Below are 21,260 nucleotides of genomic sequence, written 5' to 3' on the forward strand. Positions count from 1 at the left end.
CCCCAGGTATTATGAGCGTGTACAATGAAGGATGTGTACATCATAGGTGTGTGGTTTAGCTGCATCAAAGCTTTAAGGCTACAAAAAAAAAGGAAAAGCAAAAAGAGAGGGAAAAACATAATGGAAACAAAATGGAGAAGGAGATGAACAAAGAGTTCAGCGCTAGGCATAGAATCTTCGGAGTCTGGCCGCGTTCCATGGGTTCGCCTCTAGGAGATTGTCTGATGCATCACGTAGGCGGTATGCTCCTACAGTGAGAACTTCGTAAATGATGAAGGGACCCTCCCAATTGGGCTTGAGTTTGTCCTTTTTCTTCTCCGGCAAGCGTAGAACGAGTTCACCAACATTATAAGTCTTGGCCCACACTTCTCTGCTTTGATATCTGAGGGCCTGTTGTTGATAAAATACGGAATGAACTTTTGCGACATCACGCTCCTCCTCCAGGGCATCTAAGTTGTCCTGCCGATCAAGCTCGTCCTCTCTCTCTTCATACATGTGCACTCAAGATGAGTCATGAATAATGTTGCGGTGTAACACAGCCTTTGTGCCGTACACCATGAAGAAAGGTGTATATCCGGTAGTGCGTTGGGCATGGTCCGCAGCCCCCAGAGTACGGAGTCGAGCTCCTCGACCTAGTGCTTGTCTGATTCTTTCAAAGACCGCACCAGTCTGGGCTTAATTCCGCTCATACTAAGACCATTAGCTCATTCGACTTGACCGTTTGTTTGCGGGTGGTAGACGGAGGCGTAATCGAGCTTAATGCCCAGATTAACGCACCAGGTTTTCACCTCATCGGCTGTGAAATTGGAGCCGTTATCGGTGATGATGCTGTGTGGAACACCATAACGGTGCACAACAACAGATATGAAGTCTATCATTGGTCCGGCTTCGTCCGTTTTAACTGGTTTGGCCTCTATCCACCTAGAGAATTTATCCACCATGACCAACATATATTTTTTCTTATGGCTTCCTCTTTTAAAGGGTCTGACCATATCAAGCCCCCCAGACCGTGAAAGGCCAAGTGATGGGGATTGTTTGTAGAGCGGTGGGTGGCATATGGCTTTGGTTGGCGAGAAGCTGGCATCCAACGTAATGTTGGACAAGGTCCTGTGCATCTGCTCGGGCCGTCGGCCAATAGAAACCTGTACGAAAGGCCTTGCTTACAAGGGGCCGAGCCACGGTGTGGTGACCATCGAGACTCACATGAATTTCAGCCAAGAGCTGCCGCCCCTCTTCCTCGGAGATACATCTTTGAAGTACTCCAGTAGCGCTTTTCTTGTAGAGTTCTCCGTCGTGAACCTTGTAGGCTTTTGAGCGCCAGAAAATGCGGTGCACCTCATTCTGATCCTCCGGGAGTTCTCGCCTATTAAGGTAGGACAAGAAGGGTTCTGTCCACGGGGCAATGACTGCCATGATAAGATGGGCCGATGGTGTTATTTTGGTGGCTGAGCCCCCGATGATTTCAGTGTGTTCAGAATCTGGGGTTATAGTCGGATCCGGACTGGTGTTGTCGCTCTCCCCTGGCCACACCACGGATGGCTTGAAGAGACTTTACAAAAAAATGTTAGGTGGGACGGGGTCACGCTTGGCACCGATGCGACCAAGGACATCCGCCGCTTGATTACTTTCTTGAGCCACATGATGAAATTGGAGTCCCTCGAACCAAGCCGACATTTTGAGAACGGCGTTACGGTAAGTTGCCATCTTCGGATCTTTGGCATCGAAATCTCTATTTATTTGAGATTTTGCGAGGTTTGAATCCCCGTGCACTTCCAGGCGTTGTATGCCCATGGAGACAGCCATTCGAAGACCATGCAATAAGGCCTCGTATTCGGCTGCATTGTTGGAGTCTGTGTATAATATTTGGAGTACGTACTGAACTGTATCTACAGTGGGGGATGTTAGGACAACGCTCACTCCTAAGCCCGCCAGTATTTTGGAGCCGTCGAAGTGCATGACCCTGTTGGAATATGTGCCATACTCTTTAGGGAGTTCGTCCTCTGTCCATTCGGCGACGAAGTCGGCCAGTACTTGGGATTTAATGGCCCGGCGCGGTCTGTATGTTATGTCGAATGGGAGGAACTCAATGGCCCACTTGGCAATCTAGCCTGTGGCATCGCGGTTGTTTATTATGTCATTGAGTGGTACTTCAGAAGCCACCGTGATTGAGCACTCTTGAATGTAGTGTCGTAGCTTCCGGGACGCCATGAAGACCGCGTATGCTATTTATTGGTAATGAGGGTACCTGGATTTGCATGGTGTGAGGACAGTGGATACGTAGTATACCGGCTTCTGAAGTGGGAATTTGTATCCATCCTCCTTTCGTTGGACAACGAGCACTGCATTCATGACCTGGTTGTTGCCGATATGTATAATAACATGGGTTCACCGATGTTCGGTGCGGCCAGGATTGGGTTTCTCGCTAAAAGAGCCTTTATTTCTTCCAGTCCGGCCGTTGCTGTATCCATCCACTCAAAGTGATCGGTGCGTCGGAGAAGGCAATGCTTTTTCTCCTAGTCTGGAGATAAAGCGGCTTAAAGATGCCACACATCTGGCTAGTTTTTGGACTTGTTTAAGGTCTGTTGGTGTAGCCAACTGTGACAAAGCTCAGATTTTTGGGTTCGCCTCAATTCCTCTATTGGAAACGATGAAGCCTAGCAGTTTTCCAGCGAGAATGCCGAAAACGAACTTTTCCGGATTGAGCTTGATGTCATATGTACGGAGGTTGTCGAATGTGAGACGCAGATCGTCTATTAATGACTCGACGTGCCTAGTTTTGATGACGACGTCATCTACATATGCTTCAACTGTCTTGCCGATCTGTTTCTCCAGGCATGTTTGAATCATGCGTTGGTAGGTGGCGCCGGCATTTTTATGTCCGAGGGGCATAGTGTTGAAGCCGAAAGGCCCATATGGGGTAATGAATGTTGTTGCGGCTTGGTCGGACTCCTTCATTTTGATTTGATGGTATCCGTAGTATGCGTCGAGGAAACACAGTGAGTCGTGTCCGGCTGTAGCATCAATAATCTGATCGATGCGAGGGAGGGGAAATGGATCCTTAGGGCAGGCCTTGTTGAAGTCTTTGAAATCGACGCACAGGCGCCAGGATTTATCCTTCTTTGGCACCATCACCAGGTTTGCTAGCCAGTCCGAGTGTTTTATTTCTCTGATGAATCTGGCCTCGATTAATTTTGGCTAGCTCCTCCCCCATAGCTTGTCGTTTGGGTTTAGAAAAGCGCCACAGTGTTTTCTTGACCGGTTTATATCCCTTCAGTATGTTTAGGTTGTGTTCAGACAACCTGCGTGGGATTCCCGACATATCAGAAGGGTGCCATGCGAATATGTCCCAGTTCTCGCGTAGGAACTCTCATAGCGCGGCGTCAACCATTGGGTCCAGCTGTGCCCCGATGGATGTTGTCTTCTTGGGGTCCGTCGGGTGGACTTGAAATTTGACTATTTCATCTACTGGTTTAAAGGAGGTGGATTTGGGTCACTTGTCCAAGATCACATTGTCCCTATCCACCATGGAGCATAGTGCGGTTAACTCTTCAGACGCGAGGGCTTCAGACAATGCCTCGAGGGCCAGGGCTGGGGTTTTGTTTTCGGCGTGGAGTGCTATGTCTGGATCACTGGCAAGAGTGGTAATACCATTGGGCCCGGGCATCTTGAGCTTCATGTACCGTAATGAGGTATAGCTTGGAAGCGTGTAAATGCATCTCGCCCTAATAAGGCGTGATATCCACTGCTAAAAGGGTCCACTTGGAAGGTTATCTCTTCGCACCGATAATTCTCTGACATGTCGAATACTACGTCGAGTGTGATTTTTCTCGCGCATCGGGCCTCCCGACTGGGAATGATTCCTCGGAAGGTCGTGCTACTTTGCTTAATGCGGCTCCTGTCTATTTCCATTTTGTTGAGAGTTTCCTCGTAAACGAGGTTTAGTCTGTTGCCGCCATCCATGAGCACTTTGGTAAGACGAAAGTCGTCCATGATTGTACTGAGGACCAAGGTGGCTGGTGCCTGGACTGTCCTAAATTTTGGTTCGTCACCGGCATTGAAAGTTATGGTCGTGTCGTCCCAGGGGTTTATTGCTGCGACTTGGCAGACGTTAGCGAGGCCGCGGAGTGCCCTTTTGTGCCGATTGTTTGAGGCAAAAGTCTCGAAGACCATCAATACTCTGAGGTCGTCGTCTTCCGTGGGGTGTTGCTCTGCGGTATTTTTGGTGAGGAGATCCTCGCCGCTCTTGGCCACTTGCTAGAGTATCCAACATGCTCTAAGGCTATGGGTTGGTATGGTATCCGGTGTTGTGTGTATTTTGCATGGCCTATCGATCCATCCCTCCAGAACGGTTCTACACCCCATAATGGGCTTCGATTTATTTATTATTGGATCAGGCGACCCACGAGGGTGCATCCTTTTTGCCCGGATGAGAGGTTGAGTGGAAACTGTTGCCTCCCAGGGAGCTGCCTTAGTTTTCCAGGCGCTTTCCATTGCGCAGTACTTCTGTACTATGGTTGCCAAGTCAGTGAAGTGTTATACGCGACGGCGGTTAATGGCATTGAGGATTCCCTCATCCGTGCAATTGTTGCAGAATAGTGAGATCGCATCTTCATTGCGGCAATCTTTGATCTTGTCTTTGACAAGTAGGAATCTGGCCCAAAAAAGATGGACCGTTTCTTTAGACTGTTGTCGCATGTACATAAGATCGCGTGTATCTGGGTGAGTGGGTGGATTTTAGTCCGAACCCTGACACAATTTGGGATCCGAAGTGTGAGAAACTTCTGACCTTAATAGTTCGGGTTCCGGGATATCAACTGATTTTTCAGGCCCGTTGTCCGATTCTAGGTTCGGAGGGCAGGGTGTGTTGTTCAGTAGACGGGTATCCGGCTCTTCAAGCCCGTAAATCCGAACATAGTTCGTCCTCAATATAGAGGGGGAGTTGTTGTTCCGCTCCTCGATTACCGCTACCTACTGGGTGATCGGTGGAGATTTGATTTCTTTCTGATCGGGTTTAAGCCCAATCCGGCCGTAGTCTGTAGCGACCCCCAGGGCGGCGATGCGATCAAGCAGTTTGTTTAAAGACGACAAATCAGTCGGATCCATCCGTTTGGAGTGTCCGAAGTCAACACGGAGGCCATTTTCGATGACCCGAGAAGTCATCGTCGGCTTGATGGCCGAACGGGCGGTCATGGTAAAGCCGCCCAGCCGGAGGGTTTGACCTGGGGCCAGGGCTCCTCCGGAGGTGATACTGTCCTTGACAACAAGTCAGGCCATCGGTCCTATCTTAGACATCACAGGGGAACTCTCAATGAAAGCACCAATGTCTGTGTCAAAACCGGCGGATCTCGGGTAGGGGGTCCTGAACTGTGCGTCTAAGGTTGATGGTAACAGGAGGCGGGGGAAACGATGTTTACCCAGGTTCGAGCCCTCTCTATGGAGGTAATACCCTACTTCCTGCTTGATTGATCTTGATGAATATGAGTATTACAAGAGTTGATCTACCACGAGATCGTGATGGCTAAAACCCTAGAAGTCTAGCCTGTATGATTATGATTGCCTCTACGGACGAAGCCCTCCGGTTTAGAAAGACACCAGAGGGGACTAGGGTTGTACAAAGTCGGTTTACAGAGAAAGGAATCTTCATATCCGGGTGCCAAAATTGCCTTCCACGCCAAGGAGAGTCCCATCCGGACACAGGTGAAAGTCTTCGGTCTTGTATCTTCACAGCCCATCAGTCCAGCCCATGTCAATAGGCTGGACGCCCGAGGACCCCTTAATCCAGGACTCCCTCGAGTAGCCTCCCACCCCTCGTGTTGGCACGAAGGGAATCCTAAGCTATGAATGGATGCCCCCCAACCGTGGATCACCTAGCAAACTGCGAAGTAGCTAGCACCCCCTCGTCTCGGCACGAAGGGAATCCTAAGCTATGAATGCATGCCCCCCAACCAAGGCTCACCTAGCAAAGTGAGAAGAAGCTAGCAGCCCCCTCCCTCGTGTCGGCACGAAGGGAATCCTAAACAATGAATGGATGCCCCCCAACCGTTGTTCACCTAGCAAAGTGTGAAGTAGCTAGCAGCCCCCCCTCGTGTCAGCACGAAGGGAAACCTAAGCTATGAATATGCCTCCCCCAACCGAGGTTCACCTAGCAAAGTGCAAAGTAGCAGCCCCCACCCCGCATGCACTGTCGGTGTTCTGGATACGGGGGTACCCAGACTTGCCTTCCTGCGGCTCACGGCGTGGCTCCACCGACAGCCTGGTATGACCCAGCTTCAGCATCAACAACTCAAGACCCTCTTGAGGCGGACGGCGCAAGACCTCCAAGGGGATCGGCCTCCCCAGGCTGGCTCCCGAGGAGCGGAGATTTCTATGCAAGGTGCACCTCGCAAGGATCAGCTGACGTGAGCCATGGCGACTAAGGCCAGGCGGGCGCCAGCGGGTGCAGCGTACCAGTTTCCTCTTTGGTGCAAGGGAGGCAAGAAGCAGGTGCAGAGTCCCGAGGAATCAACCAAAGGTTTCCATTCTGGTGCAATTAGACCAAGACCGCTAGGACGGCAGGACGGAGGTCATCGCCGAGCCAACCGCAGCATCACAACCAGCGGCTTTTGCAAGCGAAAACCACTTTAGTCAGGATAAGATGTACTTGTTGCCCTTCTTCAAATTTGGCCGTTGTGGGATCCCTTCCCGCCTACATTTGGGAAGAGGACGAAGGCCACTATAAATAGGACCTAGCCACCACCACCACAGGAAAGGGATTGAATCCATTCCACCCTCACCACCTCACCAGCTCACTTGAGCCCAAGAACACGCCTCCTGAGGTTTTTCTCCACTGTACTAGTTCTTCCTCAGCCCCTCGAGGCAAATCCACCACAAAGCAAGAGTAGGGTTTTACACCGCAAGGTGGCCCAAACATGGGTAAATTGCCATGTCTTCCTTTACCTTTGAGCTCGTCATGCTAGACTGTGAGGTTTGCGAGTAGGCAGGCTGGACAGGTTGAGATCTCCGCATGCACCCCAGAGTTCGAACCTCTCAAGGATTTGAGAAACCAGAAATCCGATATTTGGCGTGCTAGGTAGGGGTGCGTTGGATCTTCTCTTCCGTTGATTGATCCACCGCTACTCCGACACTTCCATGGCTGACGCAAGTCGGGCTTGCGTTGAGCGCCGGGCTGCAGTCGCAGCCCGCGTCGCTCAGACGGCACCGGCGGGCGATGACTGTTCTCGCCGCCCCCATCGCCAGCGGCAAACGCCGCCACGGGCTCTGCTGGCCACGAGTAGCAAGGTTCATCGCTGCACCCCTCCATGCACCGACGGGCGCACCGCCAGTCCGTCACTGACTGCGGCCGCCTCGTCCTCCCACGCGCGTCGCGACCCGGCGAACGCGCAAGCCGCACTGCTCATGGCGCGGGAGCTCCTGCGCTACCGCCCCATCGATGACTTCTACAAGGAGTGTGTCGAACGCATCACCGAGCTCGTCAGCACCGCCGGAGATTCAGCTGCGCCGGCCCGCTCACTTCCTCAGCAGCCCACTGCTACGGGCGATGTGGATCATGGGGTGCCTCCTCCACCTCCAGTGCAGGGCGCCATCGTCGAGCCAGGGCGGGCAGCGCCATGGCATGACCTGCAATGTCAGGCGCCCACGCGTGAAGAAGCAATCTATCAAGTGGTGCAGCAGCCCCAAGAAGATGCACGTGCGCTTCCAGCACCTCCAAGTCAAGACCGTGCGCCATCTATGGTGGTGGAGCGTGAGCACCAACACCAGGCTCCACCACCCCGACGGGCTCCCATGACCACAACATGGTGCCGCGCATTCACCCAGAGCCGCGCAACGTCATCTGGCCGGGGAAGTTCAAGCCTGACCTGCCCCCACGCTACAACGGCATCGCCGACCCCACCGAGTTCATGCAGCTCTATGAACTCAGCATCGAGGCGGCCAACGGCGACGAGAAGATCATGGCCAACAGGTTCCCCATGGCCCTCAAGGACAGCACGCACTCCTGGCTCCTGAACCTCCCTGTGGGATCGGTCTCCTCCTGGGATGAGATGCGCGACCGCTTCATCGCCAACTTCTAGGGCACGTGCGACCGCCCGCCGGCCGCGGGTGACCTACGCTGCATCAGGCAGCAGCCAGGAGAGACCCTGCAGAAGTACATACAACACTTAAACAACATTCGCCTCAAGATCCCCAAGGTGTCGGACGAGGACATCATCTCAGCGTTCGCTGATGGCGTCTGCGATGTCAAGATGAAGGAGGAGCTCGCCATACATGAAGACCTTTGCACAGCTCTGGAGATGTTCAACATGGCGAACAAGTGTGCGAGGGCTGAGGAGGGATGCCTCTCCCTCCTCGAGCTCCCCGATGCATACACAGAAGACAAGAAGGCCAAGGCCAAGGACGTGAAGTGCAAGGGACCGGCTCTGCTCATGGCCGAACCAGAGATGAAGCACGACTGCGATCACCATGAGTCACCCAAGAGCAGTCGTTCGTTCCGCGTCTTCCACAACATGCACATGCACAACACCAACGACTGCCAGGAGCTTAGGGCCCTCCACAACGGGTGCCTCGGTCGTCACCCCGAGCGCAACGATTGAGGCTATGGTCGTGGAGGTGGCTGAGGTGGAGGACACTGGGACACCTGCGACCATCGTCAGGAGTGGCACGACCAGCCTCGGGCGGACCACTGGCAAGGCCAGCCTCGCGAGGGCGTCTGGAGGGATCAACCTTGCGAGGATCGGCCTCAGGGCAACGTTGGTCTTCCTCCGCCACCTCCGCCGCCAAGAAGGAACAAAGACCACCACCAGGACGAGGGGGCTAGGGGCTTCCAAGAGCCTCGTGCCATCGCCTGCATCTTGGGCGGCTCGTAGGCCCCATCCTCTCATCGCGTCTTCAAGCAGTTTGCGAGTGAGGTGAACGCAGTCCTCCCCAAGCTTGAGGCGACGCGCCTGCTCAGGTGGTCCAAGTACGCCATCACCTTCAACTCCTCCAACTAGCTTAAGTGCGCGGCCACAGCCGACGCGCTCCCAATGCTCTGCTCACCCATCATCAACAACGTACTTGTCACCAAGACACTCATCAATGGCGGAGCAGGGCTCAATGTTCTCTCTGTCCAGATGTTCAACAGGCTCCAAGTACCATACCACCAGCTCCAGCCTACCAAGCCCTTCTCAGGAGTGACCGACGGCTCCACGCACCCAATCGGACAAGTCCGCCTCCCTGTAACCTTCGGCAAGCGCGACAACTACCACACCGAGCTCATCGACTTCGACGTCACCGACATTCGCCTTCCGTACAACACCATCCTCGGGTACCCAGCCCTAGGCAAGTTCATGGCGGCAATGCAACATGGCTACAACGTCCTCAAAATGCCGGGGAGCGGCGGGATCATCACGGTCGCTTGTGAAGAAAAGGACACGGTGTGCTCTCTCGAGCGCGCCTAAAAAGCTGCAGCGGTCGAGAACCCGGAAGACGAGGGCGATGTCCTCCCTCCTGAGATCGCTCCCAAGACAAAGAAGCAGCTACTGGGCCAGGGATCTCAGGAGGAGGTAGCATCTGTCGGTACCACATTGAGCCTCGCGTCCGTGGACGGGGTACCTTCACTTGTCGCATAGGAAGGCATGCCCGACGCCCCTCTCAGGATGGGCTCGGGGGCTCTCCTCTAGAGGGCCTCTAACCTAGCCAACACCACGGGGGAGGCGCTCGGGCACCATGTGGAGGCATGCTTCAGTGCATGCTTCCGAGGAGAGAGCAAAAGGTGCGAGGCACCAGGCGCTCAGGAATTCATCAGTAAGGCAGTCAAGGAAATTCAGGAGGCCAGGGCTGTGCGGGACGATCGCCGTCCACCACCAGGCACAGTTCCTTGCCCTGGTGAGGGCAAGGAGCTGCGCGTCTGTGTCAACATCCCAGGGCTCAACAGGGCCGCATCTCAGGAGCTCTTCTGGCCGTCCCGTGTCGGCCGATGTGAGTGTCCCTCTCACAGCTACATCTGCATGCCGTTCGGCTTGCCGAGCGCGGCTGTTGCATTTCAGCGCCACATGTGGGACGTCGTAGCAGCTCGGGAGGCTAGGCGCCAGGCGATCCTGGCGGAGGTGGCGATGGATCCTCATGAGCCCACCAGGCCCCAGGAGCCTCCCGAGGTTCTGGGCCAGGGCGGCTCATGAGGAGCGACTTTGGCGACTCACACCTCCTACTACCCCGACATTCCTTCAGCAACGGTGCCAGGTGACGTCTTTTAGTTCATTCAGTTTGGGGCGCCCCTCGGACTGCACTATCCCCAAGTCGCGTGGGTCTGTCCGTGCGACGTGTATCCTTCTTGCATTCGTCAGAGCTGCCTAACCATCTCTCGTGAGCTGATTTATGATCGTCACTTGCCTGCTTCGGGTCTAGCCCGCTTCACGGTCTCTCTACATTGCTGACTCGTCCTTTGCTCGTCCCGTAACGGGGGATACATATGCTGGCACGACGCTTGTGCTCAAGTCCGTCCCAGCAATGCTGATAAATCCGAAGGACCGAGCACTAGCTCGCGACCCGCCTCGCCTACGCCACCTCACTAGGTCCTCGGTGCCTTCGTCTTCCCGCGAAAGGATCAAGGGTAGGCGGCAAGCACCGTAGGGGGTCGTATTCTCTTCCATAGTCTAACACGCATGTACACCTGAGGCCTAGCTACGGGCAGGCCCCGGTGGTCACCACCTTTCCGCGCGAGTTGCTTGCACGTTAAAGGGGGGGGCGCCTGAGCATTGCGCCTTAGGAGCTCCTACTGGCTCTCCATCTCTCACCCCCTGGCCTTGACTATGGCATCGTGACCTGGCATACCAGCGGCGGCTGAGTCTGCTCGAGGGCTGGGACCCAAGGACGTAGAGCATCTGGACGAGGAAAGGGGGCAGGCGTCTTGGACCCTATCTAGCGGCACTACCACAAAGGCACGAGTGGGCACCACCCAGGGGAATTGTTGTGAGTTCACTAAAAGATAAGTTACTCGCATACGGGCATAAAACTTGCAACCCAATAACCCGACTTCCACAGTCCCGCTTGGGCAGTGCCGCTTTCCTTTTTGTTTTCTCGGGCAGTTGCTTGCACACCAAGGGGGACCTCGTGAGCATCGCGCCTCTGGAGCTCACACCGGACCTCGGGTCACTCACCTCCTCGCCTTGACCACGGCATCGTGACCTAGCATACCAGCGACGGCTGAAGCCTTCCTGGGGACTGGGTCCCGTCGACATAGAGCGCTATGCTACCTAGGGGGAGGAAAGGAAGAACCGTGCCGGAGCGGGATACACGATTTCAACACAATAACAAAAGAGCAACACTGGAATTAAAGCATTTTGATTCTTACATGCCCCCATGGGGCTAATCATATTTCCGCGCAGGGAAACAAAAGAAGAAAGGCTTCAAGGAACCAAGCCAGCGCACGTCACCGACGGTGCCGAGCGGCTGCTGCTGCCGTGCTCTAGGCATGGCAGGAGCTTGGCGGCACATAGCTGTCGTCGCTAGACTCCGGAGAATCACTGGGCTCAGGAGACTCGCTGGATTCCCAGGAGTCGTCGCTACTGCTGGAGGAGACGCCGATGGGGATGGAGGTGGGCCTAGCGCCCATGGCTGCATCCCGTGGGCTGCTTCCTCCGGGGTAGCACTCCAGCCGCCGGCATTCCTCGTTGAAGACCTTGAAGAACAGAGTGGAGGCACCGTCGTACTCGAAGTGGACCGTCAGGGCTCCCTCCGTGCGGCAGGCTCGGGCGACGTCGCCCCACCCGCGGGTCATGAAGACGTCGCCGGGAGGCACCAGCTTGACCTCAGCCTCGGTGTCCAGGCTGCAACACCCGACGTGTTGCAGCCACAACTCGAGCGGCCCCCTCAGTGCTGTCTCCTTGGCGAAAAACCTCGGTAGCCGGATCCACGAGCCAGGCGGCATCGCTGCCTAGACCACGAACTCGCGCGAGCTACCCTCAACATGAGTCCTCGACCCTGCTGGCAGAGCAGCTTAGGCTCGCCCGCTGGCACCCGGGGCCGCTCGGTGGCGCGCATTGCCGTCCTGTGCGCGTGTGTACAAGGGAAGGGGGAAGCCAGGTGGAGGCCGCGCTTGCCAAGGCCTGGTCACCTCCTGTCTCGCGCCCGTGACGCAGGGGCGGCATAACCGTTTCTTTGGCAGAAGTGGTTCAGGCCCCTCCCGAGGGGACTTTCCCTTTTCTGCCACGGAGAACCTCCTGATCGGCTCCATGGATGCTACGGAAAGGTGGACGAGAAGAAGGGATGAGCAGCAAGGAGATGAAGAGGGAGATGAGAGAGGGGGGCTCCGCCCCTCCCCTCATTTATAGCCGGAGGGAGGCCAACCGCCGGCCTCCACGACCTCGCGTAATGATGTTTTTCTGTATGCAGCATTGACTCATCAAGTCGGACGGATTTCAAGGCAGCGTGGGGAAGTGGAGATGCCCACGTCCCATCAATCACCACGCGTCGTCCAAGGTCGCAGGCGGTTAGGGCCCGGGGCGCTCCGCACTTGCCCTTTGGCTTCGCCTAGAAGCCAAGTCCGAGCACGCCTTGGGCCCGGGGCTACTGTCAGCGTTCTGGATATGGGGGTACCCAGACTTGCCTGCCTGCGGCCCACGGCGTGGCTCCATCGACAGCCCTATATGGCCTAGCGTAAGCATCAACAACTCAAGACCCTCGCGAGGGGCCAAGCCTCGCGAGGCGGACGACCCCAAGACCTCCAAGGTGATCGACCCCGTCAGGCTAGCTCTCGAGGAGCGGAGATTTCTATGCAAGGTGCATCTCGTGAGTCTTAGCTGACATGAGCCATGACGACCAAGGCCAGGCGGGCGCCAGCGAGCGCAGAGTACCAGTTTCCTCTTTGGTGCAAGGGAGGCAAGCGGCAGGCGCAGATTCCCGAGGAATCAGCCAAAGGTTTCCATTCTGGTGCAACAAGACCAAGACCGCCAGGACGGTAGGACGGAGGTCATTACCAAGCTCACCGCAACATCACGACTAGCGGCTTTTGCAGGCGAAGACCACTTTAGTCATGATAAGATGTACTTGTTGTCTCCCTTCAAATTTGGCCGTTGTGGGATCCCTTCCTGCCTACATTTGGGAAGAGGACCAGGGCCACTATAAATAGGACCTAGCCACCACCACAGGGAGGGGATCGAATCCATTCCACCCTCACCACCTCACCATCTCACTTGAGCCCAAGAACACGCCTCCTGAGGTTGTTCTCCACTGTACTAGTTCTTCCTCAGCCCCTCAAGGCAAATCCACCACAAAGCAGGGAGTAGGGTTTTACACCGCAAGGTGGCCCGAACCTGGGTAAACTGTCGTGTCTTCCTTTCCCTTCGAGCTCGTCGCGCTAGGCTGTGAGGTTTGCAAGTAGGCAGGCTAGGCAGGTTGAGATCTACGCACGCACCCCAGAGTTCAAACCTCTCAACGGTTGGCAGAACCCGAAATCCGTCACACACACACACACACTTTTAGTCGGCGGGCCAGAGAGGCATCTCTCCAAGATTGATTGTAAAATGGACCAAGAATAATCCACCTTGGTCGTACAATCTCTCTATTGATTGTAAAATGGACCAAGAATATACCGTAGTTACAAGCAAAAAAAATAACACCATCCTAAGTCAAATTAACCACTCTCGTTGTCAGGAAAAAAGTAGTGATGGACCAAGCAGGCCCATAAATGGAAAGCATCGATATCGCAGATAACCTCTTAAGTGGGTGCGAGAGGACAACCACCATCACTTTGCAAGTGGGCCAAACATATGTTGAATATGATACCTAAAATGCACAACTTTGATGTGCCACACATGCCTCAAAAACCGTAAACCATGCACCCACACAAAGCGTGGTTCATGAAGCGTACTACATATGATGGTCCCCTTCACCCTCTTCGATGCATACTATATGCTCCTACCGTAATACAACCCAAAAAGAATCATCATCGATGGTGAAATTATTTAACCTCTCCCGATGTAGGTCAAAGTGATGCACATGCATCGACGATGGCCTCGTAGGCCCACAGATGGAAGCGTCACACGTGAGTGTCCTAGCTAGGATAACCACCGCCTACATGCATGTGGCGCAAAGAGGTGTTGTGTGATGTTTGAATAGCCATATTCACAATTTTGATGTGGCACGTGCCTCAAAAACCAAAAAGTCCCGGCACTGAGTGAGGTGTACTTGTTCACGGACGCGTATGTATACATACATACATATATATATATATATATATATATATATATATATATATATATATATATATATGCTAGTTCCCTCTCACCTTTTCGACGCATACTATATACCACCATAACACAAACAAAAATGATTCTACCTTACCGGTCAAATTAACCTCACTACCGGCTGTTCGTCAAAGTGATGGACGACGACCTCGCGGGCCCATTGAAAGCGTCATCCGCGAGTATCGAGTGTCGTGTAGGACAACCATCGACTGCATGTGGCCAAAACATGTATGTATGAAAGGGTCGTGTAATGTTTTAAATTAAGAATTCACGACTCTGATGTGGCACCGGCCTGCCTAACAAAACGGCCAACCCACACACTGGCTCACAACTTGTAGTGTATTGCAAGCCACTTGCCACCCCCAAACGCACACACCCCCCCACACACACACCGCGAATCCACCGCAACTATGATGCATGTTAAATTAATTTTCCCGCGGTGAACATATATATATGTTACCAAAGGAGGGACATTTTAATTTCGAAAAAAATCAGAGATCATTAAGACATTTTAGTACATTAATTGATTGATTTTCAACGGGTATAATGTGCAAAAATCAAATTCGAGCTGCATGCACACGTGACAGTGCACCTAAATGGATTGCAAAAACACATGTGTCTCACTGGGTGCATGTTTACTCCCCGTGCAACAAATTTAAAACAATGAGAATCTTGATTTTTAAATTCTAGTACATCCAAAACTTCTTTGAAGTTCATGAAACTTATCATGTTGTCATATGGACACTAATACAAAGTTCCATTGTACTTTTTTGGTCAAATTTGAGACCAGTTTTGATGTAATCTTTATCTAGTTACAAATGGGAGATTATTAATAATTCGTTACCAAAATCCCAAACGGACTATGTATTCGAACCGTGAGCGTTAGACCAACAATGGATACGTGTCATGCTTCGGTTAAGCAAAAAATAAAGCGGAACCATTAATCATCCAAATAGAAAAAAATATACGTGGCGCCACGCGACCCGTGTACCGTGCGAGCAGGCATGAGTTGACGGGACGCATGCGAGCAGTCCGCCGCGCAGGCAGACCGGGAGGCGTGCGTGCAGGTGTGTGAATTGACGGAAGCGTGCTCGCTGTACAGTGTCATTGGGAGGCGTGCGAGTAGCTATGTGAAACGACGGTAGGTATGCCAACAGTCCGGTGCGCAGGCTCACCGGGAGGCGAGCCAGCGGTTTGATCGCCACCCGCCTCTTGCCCACTACTCCATATTAAGAGCTCTCCCTTATTAATGGTGCACCCAAGTGGCCGCACCCCCATCCTCTCCACACACACGATCCCCTCTCTCCTCTTGCATCCTCGACGCCGCTCTCAGTCATCAAAGCTGTCAGTGTATGAGGATGCCGCCGAAGCGCCCCATTGGAGTGAGTGGCGACGCCGGGGCTGTTAAAGCACCGGAGGACGACATGGAGATGGAGATAGAGGTTGCCGTCACCGCCCACGAGTTATCGCAGCAACCTGATGACGTTGATGACGTCGAGCTTCCACAGCCGGAGGCGGAGTTCCACACCGACTCTGGTGACGACTCGGGCGACGACTCCGACGACCACTCCGGCGATGACTTCGACGATGACGAACAACTGGTTAGTCATCTATACCCATTTATGTGTCAAATAGATCCCAGTGTTTCTCTGGTTACTCCTGCATCCCCCTTTTTTGGAATAGAAATCCTATGGTTATGTTCTCCCGATCCATGAAATCTGAGTAAGTTTCGTTAGATCCGTCTAGTGTATTGATTGTTTGAATGGTACAAGTGATAATAGATTAGTTGTTTCACCTGTGGAAATGATTCCTGCTAGTAATCTGACCAGGGTTAGTGTTCATGCTAATAATTCCTAGCCAGGAGTTGACAATTGATTTTGAATGACCTACATATGCTTGTGCCATTATTTTCTTCAAGATTTGTCTGGACATAGACGAATGTGCTTAAAAATAGAACCATAATCTTTGGATATGTATAAATAATTAGCCATAAATTCCTAATCCTACTTCACGGCATATAATCGTTGATTTGATGCCAATTTTTGGCAACTGCCAAATGTTTGCTAGAGATTAGTTTGTAACCATTAATTTGACGCCACATTTTTTACTATTTGTATTGGTGCTGTCTGACGATGTGGACAGCAAGGATGAAGATGTCCAGAGGAGGTACAAGAGGATAATCCTGAGGGAGGTTTATGCGGGAATGCATAACAGGCGTATTAGGACCTGGGACAGCGGCTATCGATGCCATTTTGCAACCACGAGCTTCATGACGCGTATCAAAGTGTTATGGCGCATGCAAGAGGACGGGACGTTGGCTCCTTCCAAGAGAAGTATTCTCGCAGGGTGATGCACGGTGCATACGCCGAGTACCTGGAGAAGCTTCAGGAATGTGCCGGCAGGTGAGATGAGAAGTGGGATCGAACTATGTACGTTTGAGCATGCTTAATGACGGTTGAACTATGCTTGTGTATGTGTACGCTTATTATCTATGTCTGAGTATGTTTAATCTATGTTTACTTATGTCTAACTATGTGATATGGATGCAATAAGTTCGGTTGATGGAATCTACCTCTGTCCTCGTTTATTGGTCCCCTTTGTAATTTGTGTTAAATGTTGACCAAAGATTTAACGCACAAAATGTTAGTGCAGGTCAGCAAAAATTATATCGTTGGATGTGTATTTGAACATAGTGTTCAATGATATAATTTTTGGTGACATGCATAAACATTTCTTAGTCAAATATTTGGTCAAAATTTGGTACAAATTACAAAGGGGGCCAATAAACCAGGACGGAGGTAGTACGTCAATCACACACGGTTCCCAAAATTGGAACCATGTGCAATGACTTTCATTTTGCTTGTTGCTTCAATCACACACGGTTCCCAAAATTGGAACCATGTGCAATGACTTTTGTTTTGCTTGTTGCGTCAATCACACATGGTTGGCTCTAGCAAACTGTTGCCTCAGAAATTCTTTGTGGGACAGAAAACCCTCACCACCCAATTCAAAAAAGAAAAAAGAAAACCCTCGCCATCCCCACGTCACAAAAACCCTCACCCCCGCCCGCCACACCATGCCTCCAGTCCCCATTCACACCTGCACAAGCTCCTCACCGTCTATGCATGGCACCGCCTATCACGGTGATAACCACTTAGATCGACGCCTGCCGCCGCCGCCAGGCTACCGGCAAACCCCACCACATTTCGCCACTTCCACTTGCCGCCGCCTATCGCCATCGACTTTGGCGACACTGCTCGTGGTCGACCCAGCTCCGCTCGGTTGGGTAATCTGCCATACTGAGGTTTTTTTCTCATGGACGACAAGGTAACTAATTTAATGAGATATTATCTCATCTCTCATCCCAGTTCATCTACCTCCTTTAATCACCCGGCGAAAATCGCCGTGAATTCATTTTTATTCAAGCTGATTTGAGGTTTTTTCTTTCATTCATAGAGTGTACAGTGCGCCGACACATCAGGACCTTGTGACCTCCGCCAGAGATTCCATCTCACCGTACCAGATGACTTGAGCAAGTGTGCGGTATGTTCAATCTCACCCTAAATCGGTTGACATGGCCTACTTTCCTGAAGATATTCTAAATATTGCTACATTTGGATAAAAGGTAACACATGCACCATATACATCAAAGGGGTTTTCACCCCTCTTCTTTCTACATTAGGAAAATTAATGATGTATTGTTCTTTCGATTATTCTCATATTTCCATGACATCATGTTTACCCTATCTGTTTAATTATAGATTTTTGTCCTTCGGTTTCAAAAGCTATACAGTTCTTTCAATTTGGGCCCATATTTGCATGTTACCATATTTTCTTTAACAATCCTACCATTTTCTGCAGTGCATCCCTTGCTATGCAACATATTATGTAGTGTACAATTTTTCCCTTTACATAGATCAAGGCTGCACGGATGTCATACTGCACACAAACCTTGGATTTACAATCGTTGCTACTATAAGACTTGATGAACTTGGTGACTCCTATTTTGGCGCTGGCTTTTGGAAAGAAATTTCTAAGTTTTATGTACTGAAAGCTGGCAATAAATTAGACTGCACATAAAAGGGCCTGGTCATGAGATATATGCTAACTTCCCCGAAAAAATCATCCGTCCTGACTTTGTTCGAAGTAAGTTTCCTTTTCAACAATATGCATGTGGACTTACCCAGCAATGTTAAATGAATTGTGTAGTATTTAAGCAACCAATTGTTATTCCCTTTTCTTACTATATTCCTACCTAATAACTTCTAGTTACCAATACACTTTTCTATTACCCTGTTTTAACTAAATATTCCTTGTACTCCCATTTCTATCAGAAAGCGTCATTGACAAGGAGACTCCGGAGGTGGTAAATGGGGCTGCCAACAAGCGGAGGCGGGGCGAGCTAGAACCGCAAGCGACTCCAGCAGGCATGGACTTCATCAGCAGCCTCCCCAGTGGCGCCCCCTATGGAACTTCACCCCTCTCGACCCCATCAACACCCACGAGCTTTGCCATGGCTATCAGAAAATCTTGGATGCATTCTCTAAGATCCTTGGCAGTCACCCTGGCCCAACCAGAGGCCTTAGAATGGGCAAGTTCCGTTCCAATGGAAGGGACCGAGCCAAGCTTGACGACTGGTTCAGATCCCCTGCCCTAGATCAGCTCGAGGAGCTCATTTTTGGTGATGGGCATATGCACTCGCTGCCAACGTCTGTGCTCTGCCTCGCGCCCACGCTGCACGTCGCCAAGTTCAAGAACGCCATCCCCCCTTAATGGCGCGCCACTCTTATTCTACCATGACTAGAGCACCTCGAGCTCATCGTCGTCTGCCTCTCAAATGGTGACATGGAGCGCCTGCTCCGTGGCTATACTGCACACGAGTACCTTCGTCTTCAGGAGATCAATGGGTTGAGTACATTCCACATCACCTCCATGACTTGCCGGACTATTTATGTGTGTTGCTGGTTCGGCAGGAAGACATCACAAGATGTGTACCACGGTATGGTCATTGAGGACACACCTACACTTGAGAGATTATTTGTACTTGATCAAGTACGTCCAACAAGAATCAATGTCATTTCTGCGCCGAAATTAACAGTGCTGGGCTACTCGTCTGACAAATACACCGATCTTGTTATTGGATCCACACCCGTTTAGGTACAACAGCCGCCTTCTACCTCTCCTTCTACAAATTAACATTATTTCTAATTTTGAAGATGTTTGTTCGTCTGTCATTCAGAAAATGATTCCGACAAGCCTGACCGCGAAACTGCGCACAGTGAAGGTCTTGGCACTAGAATCTATCGGCCCCCACCTGGAGCAAGTTGTCACTTTCCTGAGATTCTTTCCGTGCCTGGAGAAGCTATATATTGAGGTGATGTTCCTTTCTTGTTAAATGTTAACCATATGGGAGTTCAATTTGTGACACCTTTTTCCAAGTTTACAATGAAAATGTACTATGATTTCTGAATGATTCTTTTGGATGATTTCAGTACATACATGTCTCCTTTTCCAAGTTTACAATGACAATGCTTGATCCATATGGTTACAATCCATATGCATTTCTCCTTTGGATTCATCTATACTAGTTTTTTAGGGAACTTTTCATCCACCCCAACATATTGTGAATATCGAAGATGGCATGTTAATGCCCATGTTAATCATGTCAGATCGAAGATGGCATGTTAGTGCATTTTACAAATCCTGCAAACCAAATAGGCTTGTAGTAGTGTTCAAAACTGCGTCTAGGCACTAACACATTTTCTTGTTTTGCAGATAAGAATAGGCCCAGTGGTAGATAATGTGATACAATATAACAATCACGTCGAATGCCTTGATCGGCATCTCTTAGAAATTACTTTGAACTCCTATCGAGGGACCTTACCGGAGATTATATTCACCAGGTTCTTTGTTGCCAGAGCAAGGGTGCTGAAGATAATGAGGTTTTCCCTACATTTATTTCAAAAAATGAATGGTTTGTTGATCAGCGCCGGCGCCTGCGGTAGAATGGAATAGGCTCCAAAAATGCTGAATTTCATTTTGGAACTTCAGATGACAGAGTAATCAGAACTCATCGTGTCAACCCCATACATGACTTCTCAGTGGCTGGCCCCTTTGCAAAAGTTGTGAGGTTTCGAAACCAGACTTAGAAGTGGTAATATTAGTTTGAACCTCTCTGATATCTATGTTCAGTGATCAGCGCGAGCGTTTGCAGCTGATGAGCTGAATTTCATTTCTAATACCAGTTTGAACCTTGTAATCTTCGAATTTGAGCCATATAACTTTGGAATTTGAACCTTGTAATATTTCGAGCCTTTGTGGTACAATCGTTGAAATGGCATCGTATGAGACTCGTTATTGGTAGCACTATTTTGACCTTAATATGCAATGGTCTTAGATTTGATTTTATTAACCATTCTCGAATCTGTTTACCTTGTCGATCTCACAGCACACGATCTGTATAGCTAACTCGACTGCGATCTTGGACATTATTGCACACAGTTGGTTTCTTCCACTGTGTGCCCTGTTGTAGCGACCAGACCTCAAACAGTCTGATCTCTGTGCTCAGGTGTCATCCCTGGATCAGTAATGCTGACACCACACAGTACTTGAAGGATTTATAACAGAGTAGCAATCACACACTTATTACATCGAGTGTCTCAAAAGAGAACTTATTACAATAAATATGGCTTAAGGCCATCTAATAACGATAACAGCGGAAGGCTTTCAAAATAAGTGAGTCCATCAACTCCAACGGCATCACTGAGTATAGAACCACGACCTAAAGGCACCTTACTCGTCGTATGAAAAGTCTGCAACATGAAACGTTGCAGCCCGAAAATGGGTCAGCACATGGAATATGCTGGCAATGTAACACATAGAGAGTAATGAAAGAGTATGCTATACTACATGCATATTTGGCAGGTGGAAAGCTCTATGGCTACAGTTTTGCGTAAAGCCAATTTTTCCCTACTGCAAAGAAATACATTTTATTTAACTATCATGGTGGTTGTTAAACATTGAGAATGGTTGACAGCATCC

This window comes from Triticum dicoccoides, chromosome 2B (assembly GCF_002162155.2).
Source record: "Triticum dicoccoides isolate Atlit2015 ecotype Zavitan chromosome 2B, WEW_v2.0, whole genome shotgun sequence".
Classification (NCBI taxonomy): domain Eukaryota; kingdom Viridiplantae; phylum Streptophyta; class Magnoliopsida; order Poales; family Poaceae; genus Triticum; species Triticum dicoccoides.